We start from the raw sequence: 20,260 nt of genomic DNA on the forward strand, positions 1-20,260 counted from the left end.
GCAGGCTGCACTAGGCTGCTAAGAAATATCCAGGCCTGAAAACATTTCCCAGTCACTCTGTGTATGCTGAGTGTAGGGCAACACACTGCACTCTTCCTTGGGAGATCTAGGTGTCCTCAGCACTCCAACAGCTCCAGGAAATCTGTTCTCTCACGTCCTACATGTCATGCAAATCTGCCTCATAGCCTTAGGCTGAGCGGCACTAAGGAACGAAAATTGCTTCGCATTCCTTGTACAGAGTCATATCTTACGACCCCATACTTACAGGAGAAAGTCGGCTTGCGTTCTGTCCTTAACCACAGCACAGATGTTCCTCTTACACTGCAGGGTTTTAGAAGAAGCTAAGCCCCGATAGCGTACTTAGAGCGTTCCTTGGAAGAGGCAGTTGGCTACACGGAGAACTCCGTGTCAAGGTAACGTTATTCAGGGAAGGGACCAGTGTGTAGCTACAGTGTATATTTACTTGGAGAAATCACCAGGAGGTAGGCTGCGTGTTCGCTGGAAACGGGGACCTGATGGCACAGGCCTTGCTTTCCCATTTTGAAAGCTCCATTCATGCTGCCTTGAAACTACCTAAAAAACAGTTTTAGGACGGGTCTCTAGTCGCTGTAGGCAGGGCTCTGGGAAGGGAACAAGTGTTCTCTACATCAACAGGGTGCTTTCATAGCCTGGGTGGGAGCTCCTCCTGAGACGCTCTAGAGCTAAAAGGAAACTTGACGTGAGTCCTTTCCTCAAGGTAAAGCCTCGAATAGCCTGCCGAAGCGGAAGCTTGGAGCAGAGTCCTTGAAGCATTAGCTTTAGGTGTGTTTTCTTTTAAGGTTGGTAAGCTTTCAGGACACCGAGGACCTCGCGTAGGCACCCTATTCCCTGCAAGAACACCTAGTACCGGCAGGCTGCACTAGGCTGCTAAGAAACATCCAGGCCCGGAAACCTTTCCCAGTCACTCTGTGTATGCTGAATGTAGGGCAACACACTGCACTCTTCCTTGGGAGAGCTGGATTTCCTCTGCACTCCAACATCTCCAGGAAATCTGTTCTCTCCCGTCCTACATGTCATGCAAATCTGCCTCATAGCCCTAGGCTGAGCGGCACTGAGAAACCAAAACTGCTTTGCATTCCTCATACAGAGTCATACCTTAAGACCCCATACTTACAGGAGAAAGTCGGCTTTCATTCCTGCCTTAACCACAGCACAGTTGTTCCTCTTACACTGCAGGGTTTTAAAAGAAGCTAAGCCCCGATAAGGTACCTAGAGCGTTCCTTGGGAGAGGCAGTTGGCTACACGGAGAACTCCGTGCCAAGGTAACGTTATTCATGTAAGGGACCAGTGTGTAGCTAGAGTGTATATTTACTTAGTAGAAATCACAAGGAGGTAGGCTGCGTGTTCGCTGCAAACGGGGACCTGATGGCACAGGCCTTGCCTTCCCATTTTGAATACTCAATTCATGCTGCCTTGAAACTACCTAAATAACAGTTTTAGGACTGGTCTTTGTCACTGTAGGCAGGGCTCTGGGAAGGGAACGAGTGTTCTCTACATCAACAGGGTGCTTTCATAGCCTGGGAAGGAGCTCCTCCTGAGACGCTCTAGAGCTAAAAGGAAACTTGACGTGAGTCCTTTCCTCAAGGTAAAGCCTCGAATAGCCTGCCGAAGCGGAAGCTTGGAGCAGAGTCCTTGAAGCATTAGCTTTAGGTCTGTTTTCTTTTAAGGTTGGTAAGCTTTCAGGACACCGAGGACCTCGCGTAGGCACCCTATTCCCTGCAAGAACACCTAGTACCGGCAGGCTGCACTAGGCTGCTAAGAAACATCCAGGCCCGGAAACCTTTCCCAGTCACTCTGTGTATGCTGAGTGTAGGGCAACACACTGCACTCTTCCTTGGGAGAGCTGGATTTCCTCTGCACTCCAACATCTCCAGGAAATCTGTTCTCTCACGTCCTACATGTCATGCAAATCTGCCTCATAGCCCTAGGCTGAGCGGCACTGAGAAACCAAAACTGCTTTGCATTCCTCGTACAGAGTCATACCTTAAGACCCCATACTTACAGGAGAAAGTCGGCTTTCGTTCCTGCCTTAACCACAGCACAGTTGTTCCTCTTACACTGCAGGGTTTTAAAAGAAGCTAAGCCCCGATAAGGTACCTAGAGCGTTCCTTGGGAGAGGCAGTTGGCTACACGGAGAACTCCGTGCCAAGGTAACGTTATTCATGTAAGGGACCAGTGTGTAGCTAGAGTGTATATTTACTTAGTAGAAATCACAAGGAGGTAGGCTGCGTGTTCGCTGCAAACGGGGACCTGATGGCACAGGCCTTGCCTTCCCATTTTGAATACTCAATTCATGCTGCCTTGAAACTACCTAAATAACAGTTTTAGGACTGGTCTTTGTCACTGTAGGCAGGGCTCTGGGAAGGGAACGAGTGTTCTCTACATCAACAGGGTGCTTCCATAGCCTGGGAGGGAGCTCCTCCTGAGACGCTCTAGAGTTAAAAGGAAACTTGACGTGAGTCCTTTCCTCAAGGTAAAGCCTCGAATAGCCTGCCGAAGCGGAAGCTTGGAGCAGAGTCCTTGAAGCATTAGCTTTAGGTCTGTTTTCTTTTAAGGTTAGTAAGCTTTCAAGACACCGAGGACCTCGCGTAGGCACCCTATTCCCTGCAAGAACACCTAGTACCGGCAGGCTGCACTAGGCTGCTAAGAAACATCCAGGCCCGGAAACCTTTCCCAGTCACTCTGTGTATGCTGAGTGTAGAGCAACACACTGCACTCTTCCTTGGGAGAGCTGGATTTCCTCTGCACTCCAACATCTCCAGGAAATCTGTTCTCTCCCGTCCTACATGTCATGCAAATCTGCCTCATAGCCCTAGGCTGAGCGGCACTGAGAAACCAAAACTGCTTTGCATTCCTCATACAGAGTCATACCTTAAGACCCCATACTTACAGGAGAAAGTCGGCTTTCATTCCTGCCTTAACCACAGCACAGTTGTTCCTCTTACACTGCAGGGTTTTAAAAGAAGCTAAGCCCCGATAAGGTACCTAGAGCGTTCCTTGGGAGAGGCAGTTGGCTACACGGAGAACTCCGTGCCAAGGTAACGTTATTCATGTAAGGGACCAGTGTGTAGCTAGAGTGTATATTTACTTAGTAGAAATCACAAGGAGGTAGGCTGCGTGTTCGCTGGAAACGGGGACCTGATGGCACAGGCCTTGCCTTCCCATTTTGAATACTCAATTCATGCTGCCTTGAAACTACCTAAATAACAGTTTTAGGACTGGTCTTTGTCACTGTAGGCAGGGCTCTGGGAAGGGCACGAGTGTTCTCTACATCAACAGGGTGCTTTCATAGCCTGGGTGGGAGCTCCTCCTGAGACGCTCTAGAGCTAAAAGGAAACTTGACGTGAGTCCTTTCCTCAAGGTAAAGCCTCGAATAGCCTGCCGAATCGGAGGATTGGAGCAGAGTGCTTGAAGCATTAGCTTTAGGTCTGTTTTCTTTTAAGGTTAGTAAGGTTTCAAGACACCGAGGACCTCGCGTGGGCACCCAATTCCCTGCAAGAACACCTAGTAGCAGCAGGCTGCACTAGGCTGCTAAGAAATATCCAGGCCTGAAAACATTTCCCAGTCACTCTGTGTATGCTGAGTGTAGGGCAACACACTGCACTCTTCCTTGGGAGATCTAGGTGTCCTCAGCACTCCAACAGCTCCAGGAAATCTGTTCTCTCACGTCCTACATGTCATGCAAATCTGCCTCATAGCCTTAGGCTGAGCGGCACTAAGGAACGAAAATTGCTTCGCATTCCTTGTACAGAGTCATATCTTACGACCCCATACTTACAGGAGAAAGTCGGCTTGCGTTCTGTCCTTAACCACAGCACAGATGTTCCTCTTACACTGCAGGGTTTTAGAAGAAGCTAAGCCCCGATAGCGTACTTAGAGCGTTCCTTGGAAGAGGCAGTTGGCTACACGGAGAACTCCGTGTCAAGGTAACGTTATTCAGGGAAGGGACCAGTGTGTAGCTACAGTGTATATTTACTTGGAGAAATCACCAGGAGGTAGGCTGCGTGTTCGCTGGAAACGGGGACCTGATGGCACAGGCCTTGCTTTCCCATTTTGAAAGCTCCATTCATGCTGCCTTGAAACTACCTAAAAAACAGTTTTAGGACGGGTCTCTAGTCGCTGTAGGCAGGGCTCTGGGAAGGGAACAAGTGTTCTCTACATCAACAGGGTGCTTTCATAGCCTGGGTGGGAGCTCCTCCTGAGACGCTCTAGAGCTAAAAGGAAACTTGACGTGAGTCCTTTCCTCAAGGTAAAGCCTCGAATAGCCTGCCGAAGCGGAAGCTTGGAGCAGAGTCCTTGAAGCATTAGCTTTAGGTGTGTTTTCTTTTAAGGTTGGTAAGCTTTCAGGACACCGAGGACCTCGCGTAGGCACCCTATTCCCTGCAAGAACACCTAGTACCGGCAGGCTGCACTAGGCTGCTAAGAAACATCCAGGCCCGGAAACCTTTCCCAGTCACTCTGTGTATGCTGAATGTAGGGCAACACACTGCACTCTTCCTTGGGAGAGCTGGATTTCCTCTGCACTCCAACATCTCCAGGAAATCTGTTCTCTCCCGTCCTACATGTCATGCAAATCTGCCTCATAGCCCTAGGCTGAGCGGCACTGAGAAACCAAAACTGCTTTGCATTCCTCATACAGAGTCATACCTTAAGACCCCATACTTACAGGAGAAAGTCGGCTTTCATTCCTGCCTTAACCACAGCACAGTTGTTCCTCTTACACTGCAGGGTTTTAAAAGAAGCTAAGCCCCGATAAGGTACCTAGAGCGTTCCTTGGGAGAGGCAGTTGGCTACACGGAGAACTCCGTGCCAAGGTAACGTTATTCATGTAAGGGACCAGTGTGTAGCTAGAGTGTATATTTACTTAGTAGAAATCACAAGGAGGTAGGCTGCGTGTTCGCTGCAAACGGGGACCTGATGGCACAGGCCTTGCCTTCCCATTTTGAATACTCAATTCATGCTGCCTTGAAACTACCTAAATAACAGTTTTAGGACTGGTCTTTGTCACTGTAGGCAGGGCTCTGGGAAGGGAACGAGTGTTCTCTACATCAACAGGGTGCTTTCATAGCCTGGGAAGGAGCTCCTCCTGAGACGCTCTAGAGCTAAAAGGAAACTTGACGTGAGTCCTTTCCTCAAGGTAAAGCCTCGAATAGCCTGCCGAAGCGGAAGCTTGGAGCAGAGTCCTTGAAGCATTAGCTTTAGGTCTGTTTTCTTTTAAGGTTGGTAAGCTTTCAGGACACCGAGGACCTCGCGTAGGCACCCTATTCCCTGCAAGAACACCTAGTACCGGCAGGCTGCACTAGGCTGCTAAGAAACATCCAGGCCCGGAAACCTTTCCCAGTCACTCTGTGTATGCTGAGTGTAGGGCAACACACTGCACTCTTCCTTGGGAGAGCTGGATTTCCTCTGCACTCCAACATCTCCAGGAAATCTGTTCTCTCACGTCCTACATGTCATGCAAATCTGCCTCATAGCCCTAGGCTGAGCGGCACTGAGAAACCAAAACTGCTTTGCATTCCTCGTACAGAGTCATACCTTAAGACCCCATACTTACAGGAGAAAGTCGGCTTTCGTTCCTGCCTTAACCACAGCACAGTTGTTCCTCTTACACTGCAGGGTTTTAAAAGAAGCTAAGCCCCGATAAGGTACCTAGAGCGTTCCTTGGGAGAGGCAGTTGGCTACACGGAGAACTCCGTGCCAAGGTAACGTTATTCATGTAAGGGACCAGTGTGTAGCTAGAGTGTATATTTACTTAGTAGAAATCACAAGGAGGTAGGCTGCGTGTTCGCTGCAAACGGGGACCTGATGGCACAGGCCTTGCCTTCCCATTTTGAATACTCAATTCATGCTGCCTTGAAACTACCTAAATAACAGTTTTAGGACTGGTCTTTGTCACTGTAGGCAGGGCTCTGGGAAGGGAACGAGTGTTCTCTACATCAACAGGGTGCTTTCATAGCCTGGGAAGGAGCTCCTCCTGAGACGCTCTAGAGCTAAAAGGAAACTTGACGTGAGTCCTTTCCTCAAGGTAAAGCCTCGAATAGCCTGCCGAAGCGGAAGCTTGGAGCAGAGTCCTTGAAGCATTAGCTTTAGGTCTGTTTTCTTTTAAGGTTGGTAAGCTTTCAGGACACCGAGGACCTCGCGTAGGCACCCTATTCCCTGCAAGAACACCTAGTACCGGCAGGCTGCACTAGGCTGCTAAGAAACATCCAGGCCCGGAAACCTTTCCCAGTCACTCTGTGTATGCTGAGTGTAGGGCAACACACTGCACTCTTCCTTGGGAGAGCTGGATTTCCTCTGCACTCCAACATCTCCAGGAAATCTGTTCTCTCCCGTCCTACATGTCATGCAAATCTGCCTCATAGCCCTAGGCTGAGCGGCACTGAGAAACCAAAACTGCTTTGCATTCCTCATACAGAGTCATACCTTAAGACCCCATACTTACAGGAGAAAGTCGGCTTTCATTCCTGCCTTAACCACAGCACAGTTGTTCCTCTTACACTGCAGGGTTTTAAAAGAAGCTAAGCCCCGATAAGGTACCTAGAGCGTTCCTTGGGAGAGGCAGTTGGCTACACGGAGAACTCCGTGCCAAGGTAACGTTATTCATGTAAGGGACCAGTGTGTAGCTAGAGTGTATATTTACTTAGTAGAAATCACAAGGAGGTAGGCTGCGTGTTCGCTGCAAACGGGGACCTGATGGCACAGGCCTTGCCTTCCCATTTTGAATACTCAATTCATGCTGCCTTGAAACTACCTAAATAACAGTTTTAGGACTGGTCTTTGTCACTGTAGGCAGGGCTCTGGGAAGGGCACGAGTGTTCTCTACATCAACAGGGTGCTTTCATAGCCTGGGTGGGAGCTCCTCCTGAGACGCTCTAGAGCTAAAAGGAAACTTGACGTGAGTCCTTTCCTCAAGGTAAAGCCTCGAATAGCCTGCCGAAGCGGAAGATTGGAGCAGAGTGCTTGAAGCATTAGCTTTAGGTCTGTTTTCTTTTAAGGTTAGTAAGGTTTCAAGACACCGAGGACCTCGCGTGGGCACCCAATTCCCTGCAAGAACACCTAGTAGCAGCAGGCTGCACTAGGCTGCTAAGAAATATCCAGGCCTGAAAACATTTCCCAGTCACTCTGTGTATGCTGAGTGTAGGGCAACACACTGCACTCTTCCTTGGGAGATCTAGGTGTCCTCAGCACTCCAACAGCTCCAGGAAATCTGTTCTCTCACGTCCTACATGTCATGCAAATCTGCCTCATAGCCTTAGGCTGAGCGGCACTAAGGAACGAAAATTGCTTCGCATTCCTTGTACAGAGTCATATCTTACGACCCCATACTTACAGGAGAAAGTCGGCTTGCGTTCTGTCCTTAACCACAGCACAGATGTTCCTCTTACACTGCAGGGTTTTAGAAGAAGCTAAGCCCCGATAGCGTACTTAGAGCGTTCCTTGGAAGAGGCAGTTGGCTACACGGAGAACTCCGTGTCAAGGTAACGTTATTCAGGGAAGGGACCAGTGTGTAGCTACAGTGTATATTTACTTGGAGAAATCACCAGGAGGTAGGCTGCGTGTTCGCTGGAAACGGGGACCTGATGGCACAGGCCTTGCTTTCCCATTTTGAAAGCTCCATTCATGCTGCCTTGAAACTACCTAAAAAACAGTTTTAGGACGGGTCTCTAGTCGCTGTAGGCAGGGCTCTGGGAAGGGAACAAGTGTTCTCTACATCAACAGGGTGCTTTCATAGCCTGGGTGGGAGCTCCTCCTGAGACGCTCTAGAGCTAAAAGGAAACTTGACGTGAGTCCTTTCCTCAAGGTAAAGCCTCGAATAGCCTGCCGAAGCGGAAGCTTGGAGCAGAGTCCTTGAAGCATTAGCTTTAGGTGTGTTTTCTTTTAAGGTTGGTAAGCTTTCAGGACACCGAGGACCTCGCGTAGGCACCCTATTCCCTGCAAGAACACCTAGTACCGGCAGGCTGCACTAGGCTGCTAAGAAACATCCAGGCCCGGAAACCTTTCCCAGTCACTCTGTGTATGCTGAATGTAGGGCAACACACTGCACTCTTCCTTGGGAGAGCTGGATTTCCTCTGCACTCCAACATCTCCAGGAAATCTGTTCTCTCCCGTCCTACATGTCATGCAAATCTGCCTCATAGCCCTAGGCTGAGCGGCACTGAGAAACCAAAACTGCTTTGCATTCCTCATACAGAGTCATACCTTAAGACCCCATACTTACAGGAGAAAGTCGGCTTTCATTCCTGCCTTAACCACAGCACAGTTGTTCCTCTTACACTGCAGGGTTTTAAAAGAAGCTAAGCCCCGATAAGGTACCTAGAGCGTTCCTTGGGAGAGGCAGTTGGCTACACGGAGAACTCCGTGCCAAGGTAACGTTATTCATGTAAGGGACCAGTGTGTAGCTAGAGTGTATATTTACTTAGTAGAAATCACAAGGAGGTAGGCTGCGTGTTCGCTGCAAACGGGGACCTGATGGCACAGGCCTTGCCTTCCCATTTTGAATACTCAATTCATGCTGCCTTGAAACTACCTAAATAACAGTTTTAGGACTGGTCTTTGTCACTGTAGGCAGGGCTCTGGGAAGGGAACGAGTGTTCTCTACATCAACAGGGTGCTTTCATAGCCTGGGAAGGAGCTCCTCCTGAGACGCTCTAGAGCTAAAAGGAAACTTGACGTGAGTCCTTTCCTCAAGGTAAAGCCTCGAATAGCCTGCCGAAGCGGAAGCTTGGAGCAGAGTCCTTGAAGCATTAGCTTTAGGTCTGTTTTCTTTTAAGGTTGGTAAGCTTTCAGGACACCGAGGACCTCGCGTAGGCACCCTATTCCCTGCAAGAACACCTAGTACCGGCAGGCTGCACTAGGCTGCTAAGAAACATCCAGGCCCGGAAACCTTTCCCAGTCACTCTGTGTATGCTGAGTGTAGGGCAACACACTGCACTCTTCCTTGGGAGAGCTGGATTTCCTCTGCACTCCAACATCTCCAGGAAATCTGTTCTCTCACGTCCTACATGTCATGCAAATCTGCCTCATAGCCCTAGGCTGAGCGGCACTGAGAAACCAAAACTGCTTTGCATTCCTCGTACAGAGTCATACCTTAAGACCCCATACTTACAGGAGAAAGTCGGCTTTCGTTCCTGCCTTAACCACAGCACAGTTGTTCCTCTTACACTGCAGGGTTTTAAAAGAAGCTAAGCCCCGATAAGGTACCTAGAGCGTTCCTTGGGAGAGGCAGTTGGCTACACGGAGAACTCCGTGCCAAGGTAACGTTATTCATGTAAGGGACCAGTGTGTAGCTAGAGTGTATATTTACTTAGTAGAAATCACAAGGAGGTAGGCTGCGTGTTCGCTGCAAACGGGGACCTGATGGCACAGGCCTTGCCTTCCCATTTTGAATACTCAATTCATGCTGCCTTGAAACTACCTAAATAACAGTTTTAGGACTGGTCTTTGTCACTGTAGGCAGGGCTCTGGGAAGGGAACGAGTGTTCTCTACATCAACAGGGTGCTTCCATAGCCTGGGAGGGAGCTCCTCCTGAGACGCTCTAGAGTTAAAAGGAAACTTGACGTGAGTCCTTTCCTCAAGGTAAAGCCTCGAATAGCCTGCCGAAGCGGAAGCTTGGAGCAGAGTCCTTGAAGCATTAGCTTTAGGTCTGTTTTCTTTTAAGGTTAGTAAGCTTTCAAGACACCGAGGACCTCGCGTAGGCACCCTATTCCCTGCAAGAACACCTAGTACCGGCAGGCTGCACTAGGCTGCTAAGAAACATCCAGGCCCGGAAACCTTTCCCAGTCACTCTGTGTATGCTGAGTGTAGAGCAACACACTGCACTCTTCCTTGGGAGAGCTGGATTTCCTCTGCACTCCAACATCTCCAGGAAATCTGTTCTCTCCCGTCCTACATGTCATGCAAATCTGCCTCATAGCCCTAGGCTGAGCGGCACTGAGAAACCAAAACTGCTTTGCATTCCTCATACAGAGTCATACCTTAAGACCCCATACTTACAGGAGAAAGTCGGCTTTCATTCCTGCCTTAACCACAGCACAGTTGTTCCTCTTACACTGCAGGGTTTTAAAAGAAGCTAAGCCCCGATAAGGTACCTAGAGCGTTCCTTGGGAGAGGCAGTTGGCTACACGGAGAACTCCGTGCCAAGGTAACGTTATTCATGTAAGGGACCAGTGTGTAGCTAGAGTGTATATTTACTTAGTAGAAATCACAAGGAGGTAGGCTGCGTGTTCGCTGCAAACGGGGACCTGATGGCACAGGCCTTGCCTTCCCATTTTGAATACTCAATTCATGCTGCCTTGAAACTACCTAAATAACAGTTTTAGGACTGGTCTTTGTCACTGTAGGCAGGGCTCTGGGAAGGGCACGAGTGTTCTCTACATCAACAGGGTGCTTTCATAGCCTGGGTGGGAGCTCCTCCTGAGACGCTCTAGAGCTAAAAGGAAACTTGACGTGAGTCCTTTCCTCAAGGTAAAGCCTCGAATAGCCTGCCGAAGCGGAAGATTGGAGCAGAGTGCTTGAAGCATTAGCTTTAGGTCTGTTTTCTTTTAAGGTTAGTAAGGTTTCAAGACACCGAGGACCTCGCGTGGGCACCCAATTCCCTGCAAGAACACCTAGTAGCAGCAGGCTGCACTAGGCTGCTAAGAAATATCCAGGCCTGAAAACATTTCCCAGTCACTCTGTGTATGCTGAGTGTAGGGCAACACACTGCACTCTTCCTTGGGAGATCTAGGTGTCCTCAGCACTCCAACAGCTCCAGGAAATCTGTTCTCTCACGTCCTACATGTCATGCAAATCTGCCTCATAGCCTTAGGCTGAGCGGCACTAAGGAACGAAAATTGCTTCGCATTCCTTGTACAGAGTCATATCTTACGACCCCATACTTACAGGAGAAAGTCGGCTTGCGTTCTGTCCTTAACCACAGCACAGATGTTCCTCTTACACTGCAGGGTTTTAGAAGAAGCTAAGCCCCGATAGCGTACTTAGAGCGTTCCTTGGAAGAGGCAGTTGGCTACACGGAGAACTCCGTGTCAAGGTAACGTTATTCAGGGAAGGGACCAGTGTGTAGCTACAGTGTATATTTACTTGGAGAAATCACCAGGAGGTAGGCTGCGTGTTCGCTGGAAACGGGGACCTGATGGCACAGGCCTTGCTTTCCCATTTTGAAAGCTCCATTCATGCTGCCTTGAAACTACCTAAAAAACAGTTTTAGGACGGGTCTCTAGTCGCTGTAGGCAGGGCTCTGGGAAGGGAACAAGTGTTCTCTACATCAACAGGGTGCTTTCATAGCCTGGGTGGGAGCTCCTCCTGAGACGCTCTAGAGCTAAAAGGAAACTTGACGTGAGTCCTTTCCTCAAGGTAAAGCCTCGAATAGCCTGCCGAAGCGGAAGCTTGGAGCAGAGTCCTTGAAGCATTAGCTTTAGGTGTGTTTTCTTTTAAGGTTGGTAAGCTTTCAGGACACCGAGGACCTCGCGTAGGCACCCTATTCCCTGCAAGAACACCTAGTACCGGCAGGCTGCACTAGGCTGCTAAGAAACATCCAGGCCCGGAAACCTTTCCCAGTCACTCTGTGTATGCTGAATGTAGGGCAACACACTGCACTCTTCCTTGGGAGAGCTGGATTTCCTCTGCACTCCAACATCTCCAGGAAATCTGTTCTCTCCCGTCCTACATGTCATGCAAATCTGCCTCATAGCCCTAGGCTGAGCGGCACTGAGAAACCAAAACTGCTTTGCATTCCTCATACAGAGTCATACCTTAAGACCCCATACTTACAGGAGAAAGTCGGCTTTCATTCCTGCCTTAACCACAGCACAGTTGTTCCTCTTACACTGCAGGGTTTTAAAAGAAGCTAAGCCCCGATAAGGTACCTAGAGCGTTCCTTGGGAGAGGCAGTTGGCTACACGGAGAACTCCGTGCCAAGGTAACGTTATTCATGTAAGGGACCAGTGTGTAGCTAGAGTGTATATTTACTTAGTAGAAATCACAAGGAGGTAGGCTGCGTGTTCGCTGCAAACGGGGACCTGATGGCACAGGCCTTGCCTTCCCATTTTGAATACTCAATTCATGCTGCCTTGAAACGACCTAAATAACAGTTTTAGGACTGGTCTTTGTCACTGTAGGCAGGGCTCTGGGAAGGGAACGAGTGTTCTCTACATCAACAGGGTGCTTTCATAGCCTGGGAAGGAGCTCCTCCTGAGACGCTCTAGAGCTAAAAGGAAACTTGACGTGAGTCCTTTCCTCAAGGTAAAGCCTCGAATAGCCTGCCGAAGCGGAAGCTTGGAGCAGAGTCCTTGAAGCATTAGCTTTAGGTCTGTTTTCTTTTAAGGTTGGTAAGCTTTCAGGACACCGAGGACCTCGCGTAGGCACCCTATTCCCTGCAAGAACACCTAGTACCGGCAGGCTGCACTAGGCTGCTAAGAAACATCCAGGCCCGGAAACCTTTCCCAGTCACTCTGTGTATGCTGAGTGTAGGGCAACACACTGCACTCTTCCTTGGGAGAGCTGGATTTCCTCTGCACTCCAACATCTCCAGGAAATCTGTTCTCTCACGTCCTACATGTCATGCAAATCTGCCTCATAGCCCTAGGCTGAGCGGCACTGAGAAACCAAAACTGCTTTGCATTCCTCGTACAGAGTCATACCTTAAGACCCCATACTTACAGGAGAAAGTCGGCTTTCGTTCCTGCCTTAACCACAGCACAGTTGTTCCTCTTACACTGCAGGGTTTTAAAAGAAGCTAAGCCCCGATAAGGTACCTAGAGCGTTCCTTGGGAGAGGCAGTTGGCTACACGGAGAACTCCGTGCCAAGGTAACGTTATTCATGTAAGGGACCAGTGTGTAGCTAGAGTGTATATTTACTTAGTAGAAATCACAAGGAGGTAGGCTGCGTGTTCGCTGCAAACGGGGACCTGATGGCACAGGCCTTGCCTTCCCATTTTGAATACTCAATTCATGCTGCCTTGAAACTACCTAAATAACAGTTTTAGGACTGGTCTTTGTCACTGTAGGCAGGGCTCTGGGAAGGGAACGAGTGTTCTCTACATCAACAGGGTGCTTCCATAGCCTGGGAGGGAGCTCCTCCTGAGACGCTCTAGAGTTAAAAGGAAACTTGACGTGAGTCCTTTCCTCAAGGTAAAGCCTCGAATAGCCTGCCGAAGCGGAAGCTTGGAGCAGAGTCCTTGAAGCATTAGCTTTAGGTCTGTTTTCTTTTAAGGTTAGTAAGCTTTCAAGACACCGAGGACCTCGCGTAGGCACCCTATTCCCTGCAAGAACACCTAGTACCGGCAGGCTGCACTAGGCTGCTAAGAAACATCCAGGCCCGGAAACCTTTCCCAGTCACTCTGTGTATGCTGAGTGTAGAGCAACACACTGCACTCTTCCTTGGGAGAGCTGGATTTCCTCTGCACTCCAACATCTCCAGGAAATCTGTTCTCTCCCGTCCTACATGTCATGCAAATCTGCCTCATAGCCCTAGGCTGAGCGGCACTGAGAAACCAAAACTGCTTTGCATTCCTCATACAGAGTCATACCTTAAGACCCCATACTTACAGGAGAAAGTCGGCTTTCATTCCTGCCTTAACCACAGCACAGTTGTTCCTCTTACACTGCAGGGTTTTAAAAGAAGCTAAGCCCCGATAAGGTACCTAGAGCGTTCCTTGGGAGAGGCAGTTGGCTACACGGAGAACTCCGTGCCAAGGTAACGTTATTCATGTAAGGGACCAGTGTGTAGCTAGAGTGTATATTTACTTAGTAGAAATCACAAGGAGGTAGGCTGCGTGTTCGCTGCAAACGGGGACCTGATGGCACAGGCCTTGCCTTCCCATTTTGAATACTCAATTCATGCTGCCTTGAAACTACCTAAATAACAGTTTTAGGACTGGTCTTTGTCACTGTAGGCAGGGCTCTGGGAAGGGCACGAGTGTTCTCTACATCAACAGGGTGCTTTCATAGCCTGGGTGGGAGCTCCTCCTGAGACGCTCTAGAGCTAAAAGGAAACTTGACGTGAGTCCTTTCCTCAAGGTAAAGCCTCGAATAGCCTGCCGAAGCGGAAGATTGGAGCAGAGTGCTTGAAGCATTAGCTTTAGGTCTGTTTTCTTTTAAGGTTAGTAAGGTTTCAAGACACCGAGGACCTCGCGTGGGCACCCAATTCCCTGCAAGAACACCTAGTAGCAGCAGGCTGCACTAGGCTGCTAAGAAATATCCAGGCCTGAAAACATTTCCCAGTCACTCTGTGTATGCTGAGTGTAGGGCAACACACTGCACTCTTCCTTGGGAGATCTAGGTGTCCTCAGCACTCCAACAGCTCCAGGAAATCTGTTCTCTCACGTCCTACATGTCATGCAAATCTGCCTCATAGCCTTAGGCTGAGCGGCACTAAGGAACGAAAATTGCTTCGCATTCCTTGTACAGAGTCATATCTTACGACCCCATACTTACAGGAGAAAGTCGGCTTGCGTTCTGTCCTTAACCACAGCACAGATGTTCCTCTTACACTGCAGGGTTTTAGAAGAAGCTAAGCCCCGATAGCGTACTTAGAGCGTTCCTTGGAAGAGGCAGTTGGCTACACGGAGAACTCCGTGTCAAGGTAACGTTATTCAGGGAAGGGACCAGTGTGTAGCTACAGTGTATATTTACTTGGAGAAATCACCAGGAGGTAGGCTGCGTGTTCGCTGGAAACGGGGACCTGATGGCACAGGCCTTGCTTTCCCATTTTGAAAGCTCCATTCATGCTGCCTTGAAACTACCTAAAAAACAGTTTTAGGACGGGTCTCTAGTCGCTGTAGGCAGGGCTCTGGGAAGGGAACAAGTGTTCTCTACATCAACAGGGTGCTTTCATAGCCTGGGTGGGAGCTCCTCCTGAGACGCTCTAGAGCTAAAAGGAAACTTGACGTGAGTCCTTTCCTCAAGGTAAAGCCTCGAATAGCCTGCCGAAGCGGAAGCTTGGAGCAGAGTCCTTGAAGCATTAGCTTTAGGTGTGTTTTCTTTTAAGGTTGGTAAGCTTTCAGGACACCGAGGACCTCGCGTAGGCACCCTATTCCCTGCAAGAACACCTAGTACCGGCAGGCTGCACTAGGCTGCTAAGAAACATCCAGGCCCGGAAACCTTTCCCAGTCACTCTGTGTATGCTGAATGTAGGGCAACACACTGCACTCTTCCTTGGGAGAGCTGGATTTCCTCTGCACTCCAACATCTCCAGGAAATCTGTTCTCTCCCGTCCTACATGTCATGCAAATCTGCCTCATAGCCCTAGGCTGAGCGGCACTGAGAAACCAAAACTGCTTTGCATTCCTCATACAGAGTCATACCTTAAGACCCCATACTTACAGGAGAAAGTCGGCTTTCATTCCTGCCTTAACCACAGCACAGTTGTTCCTCTTACACTGCAGGGTTTTAAAAGAAGCTAAGCCCCGATAAGGTACCTAGAGCGTTCCTTGGGAGAGGCAGTTGGCTACACGGAGAACTCCGTGCCAAGGTAACGTTATTCATGTAAGGGACCAGTGTGTAGCTAGAGTGTATATTTACTTAGTAGAAATCACAAGGAGGTAGGCTGCGTGTTCGCTGCAAACGGGGACCTGATGGCACAGGCCTTGCCTTCCCATTTTGAATACTCAATTCATGCTGCCTTGAAACTACCTAAATAACAGTTTTAGGACTGGTCTTTGTCACTGTAGGCAGGGCTCTGGGAAGGGAACGAGTGTTCTCTACATCAACAGGGTGCTTTCATAGCCTGGGAAGGAGCTCCTCCTGAGACGCTCTAGAGCTAAAAGGAAACTTGACGTGAGTCCTTTCCTCAAGGTAAAGCCTCGAATAGCCTGCCGAAGCGGAAGCTTGGAGCAGAGTCCTTGAAGCATTAGCTTTAGGTCTGTTTTCTTTTAAGGTTGGTAAGCTTTCAGGACACCGAGGACCTCGCGTAGGCACCCTATTCCCTGCAAGAACACCTAGTACCGGCAGGCTGCACTAGGCTGCTAAGAAACATCCAGGCCCGGAAACCTTTCCCAGTCACTCTGTGTATGCTGAGTGTAGGGCAACACACTGCACTCTTCCTTGGGAGAGCTGGATTTCCTCTGCACTCCAACATCTCCAGGAAATCTGTTCTCTCACGTCCTACATGTCATGCAAATCTGCCTCATAGCCCTAGGCTGAGCGGCACTGAGAAACCAAAACTGCTTTGCATTCCTCGTACAGAGTCATACCTTAAGACCCCATACTTACAGGAGAAAGTCGGCTTTCGTTCCTGCCTTAACCACAGCACAGTTGTTCCTCTTACACTGCAGGGTTTTAAAAGAAGCTAAGCCCCGATAAGGTACCTAGAGCGTTCCTTGGGAGAGGCAGTTGGCTACACGGAGAACTCCGTGCCAAGGTAACGTTATTCATGTAAGGGACCAGTGTGTAGCTAGAGTGTATATTTACTTAGTAGAAATCACAAGGAGGTAGGCTGCGTGTTCGCTGCAAACGGGGACCTGATGGCACAGGCCTTGCCTTCCCATTTTGAATACTCAATTCATGCTGCCTTGAAACTACCTAAATAACAGTTTTAGGACTGGTCTTTGTCACTGTAGGCAGGGCTCTGGGAAGGGAACGAGTGTTCTCTACATCAACAGGGTGCTTCCATAGCCTGGGAGGGAGCTCCTCCTGAGACGCTCTAGAGTTAAAAGGAAACTTGACGTGAGTCCTTTCCTCAAGGTAAAGCCTCGAATAGCCTGCCGAAGCGGAAGCTTGGAGCAGAGTCCTTGAAGCATTAGCTTTAGGTCTGTTTTCTTTTAAGGTTAGTAAGCTTTCAAGACACCGAGGACCTCGCGTAGGCACCCTATTCCCTGCAAGAACACCTAGTACCGGCAGGCTGCACTAGGCTGCTAAGAAACATCCAGGCCCGGAAACCTTTCCCAGTCACTCTGTGTATGCTGAGTGTAGAGCAACACACTGCACTCTTCCTTGGGAGAGCTGGATTTCCTCTGCACTCCAACATCTCCAGGAAATCTGTTCTCTCACGTCCTACATGTCATGCAAATCTGCCTCATAGCCCTAGGCTGAGCGGCACTGAGAAACCAAAACTGCTTTGCATTCCTCGTACAGAGTCATACCTTAAGACCCCATACTTACAGGAGAAAGTCGGCTTTCATTCCTGCCTTAACCACAGCACAGATGTTCCTCTTACACTGCAGGGTTTTAAAAGAAGCTAAGCCCCGATAAGGTACCTAGAGCGTTCCTTGGGAGAGGCAGTTGGCTACACGGAGAACTCCGTGCCAAGAAAACTTTATTCAGGGAAGGGACCAGTGTGTAGCTAGAGTGTATATTTACTTAGTAGAAATCACAAGGAGGTAGGCTGCGTGTTCGCTGCAAACGGGGACCTGATGGCACAGGCCTTGCCTTCCCATTTTGAATACTCAATTCATGCTGCCTTGAAACTACCTAAATAACAGTTTTAGGACTGGTCTTTGTCACTGTAGGCAGGGCTCTGGGAAGGGCACGAGTGTTCTCTACATCAACAGGGTGCTTTCATAGCCTGGGTGGGAGCTCCTCCTGAGACGCTCTAGAGCTAAAAGGAAACTTGACGTGAGTCCTTTCCTCAAGGTAAAGCCTCGAATAGCCTGCCGAATCGGAAGATTGGAGCAGAGTGCTTGAAGCATTAGCTTTAGGTCTGTTTTCTTTTAAGGTTAGTAAGGTTTCAAGACACCGAGGACCTCGCGTGGGCACCCAATTCCCTGCAAGAACACCTAGTAGCAGCAGGCTGCACTAGGCTGCTAAGAAATATCCAGGCCTGAAAACATTTCCCAGTCACTCTGTGTATGCTGAGTGTAGGGCAACACACTGCACTCTTCCTTGGGAGATCTAGGTGTCCTCAGCACTCCAACAGCTCCAGGAAATCTGTTCTCTCACGTCCTACATGTCATGCAAATCTGCCTCATAGCCTTAGGCTGAGCGGCACTAAGGAACGAAAATTGCTTCGCATTCCTTGTACAGAGTCATATCTTACGACCCCATACTTACAGGAGAAAGTCGGCTTGCGTTCTGTCCTTAACCACAGCACAGATGTTCCTCTTACACTGCAGGGTTTTAGAAGAAGCTAAGCCCCGATAGCGTACTTAGAGCGTTCCTTGGAAGAGGCAGTTGGCTACACGGAGAACTCCGTGTCAAGGTAACGTTATTCAGGGAAGGGACCAGTGTGTAGCTACAGTGTATATTTACTTGGAGAAATCACCAGGAGGTAGGCTGCGTGTTCGCTGGAAACGGGGACCTGATGGCACAGGCCTTGCTTTCCCATTTTGAAAGCTCCATTCATGCTGCCTTGAAACTACCTAAAAAACAGTTTTAGGACGGGTCTCTAGTCGCTGTAGGCAGGGCTCTGGGAAGGGAACAAGTGTTCTCTACATCAACAGGGTGCTTTCATAGCCTGGGTGGGAGCTCCTCCTGAGACGCTCTAGAGCTAAAAGGAAACTTGACGTGAGTCCTTTCCTCAAGGTAAAGCCTCGAATAGCCTGCCGAAGCGGAAGCTTGGAGCAGAGTCCTTGAAGCATTAGCTTTAGGTGTGTTTTCTTTTAAGGTTGGTAAGCTTTCAGGACACCGAGGACCTCGCGTAGGCACCCTATTCCCTGCAAGAACACCTAGTACCGGCAGGCTGCACTAGGCTGCTAAGAAACATCCAGGCCCGGAAACCTTTCCCAGTCACTCTGTGTATGCTGAATGTAGGGCAACACACTGCACTCTTCCTTGGGAGAGCTGGATTTCCTCTGCACTCCAACATCTCCAGGAAATCTGTTCTCTCCCGTCCTACATGTCATGCAAATCTGCCTCATAGCCCTAGGCTGAGCGGCACTGAGAAACCAAAACTGCTTTGCATTCCTCATACAGAGTCATACCTTAAGACCCCATACTTACAGGAGAAAGTCGGCTTTCATTCCTGCCTTAACCACAGCACAGTTGTTCCTCTTACACTGCAGGGTTTTAAAAGAAGCTAAGCCCCGATAAGGTACCTAGAGCGTTCCTTGGGAGAGGCAGTTGGCTACACGGAGAACTCCGTGCCAAGGTAACGTTATTCATGTAAGGGACCAGTGTGTAGCTAGAGTGTATATTAGTAGAAATCACAAGGAGGTAGGCTGCGTGTTCGCTGCAAACGGGGACCTGATGGCACAGGCCTTGCCTTCCCATTTTGAATACTCAATTCATGCTGCCTTGAAACTACCTAAATAACAGTTTTAGGACTGGTCTTTGTCACTGTAGGCAGGGCTCTGGGAAGGGAACGAGTGTTCTCTACATCAACAGGGTGCTTTCATAGCCTGGGAAGGAGCTCCTCCTGAGACGCTCTAGAGCTAAAAGGAAACTTGACGTGAGTCCTTTCCTCAAGGTAAAGCCTCGAATAGCCTGCCGAAGCGGAAGCTTGGAGCAGAGTCCTTGAAGCATTAGCTTTAGGTCTGTTTTCTTTTAAGGTTGGTAAGCTTTCAGGACACCGAGGACCTCGCGTAGGCACCCTATTCCCTGCAAGAACACCTAGTACCGGCAGGCTGCACTAGGCTGCTAAGAAACATCCAGGCCCGGAAACCTTTCCCAGTCACTCTGTGTATGCTGAGTGTAGGGCAACACACTGCACTCTTCCTTGGGAGAGCTGGATTTCCTCTGCACTCCAACATCTCCAGGAAATCTGTTCTCTCACGTCCTACATGTCATGCAAATCTGCCTCATAGCCCTAGGCTGAGCGGCACTGAGAAACCAAAACTGCTTTGCATTCCTCGTACAGAGTCATACCTTAAGACCCCATACTTACAGGAGAAAGTCGGCTTTCGTTCCTGCCTTAACCACAGCACAGTTGTTCCTCTTACACTGCAGGGTTTTAAAAGAAGCTAAGCCCCGATAAGGTACCTAGAGCGTTCCTTGGGAGAGGCAGTTGGCTACACGGAGAACTCCGTGCCAAGGTAACGTTATTCATGTAAGGGACCAGTGTGTAGCTAGAGTGTATATTTACTTAGTAGAAATCACAAGGAGGTAGGCTGCGTGTTCGCTGCAAACGGGGACCTGATGGCACAGGCCTTGCCTTCCCATTTTGAATACTCAATTCATGCTGCCTTGAAACTACCTAAATAACAGTTTTAGGACTGGTCTTTGTCACTGTAGGCAGGGCTCTGGGAAGGGAACGAGTGTTCTCTACATCAACAGGGTGCTTCCATAGCCTGGGAGGGAGCTCCTCCTGAGACGCTCTAGAGCTAAAAGGAAACTTGACGTGAGTCCTTT

The sequence above is a fragment of the Balaenoptera ricei genome, chromosome 13, assembly GCF_028023285.1.
Source record: "Balaenoptera ricei isolate mBalRic1 chromosome 13, mBalRic1.hap2, whole genome shotgun sequence".
Lineage (NCBI taxonomy): Eukaryota > Metazoa > Chordata > Mammalia > Artiodactyla > Balaenopteridae > Balaenoptera > Balaenoptera ricei.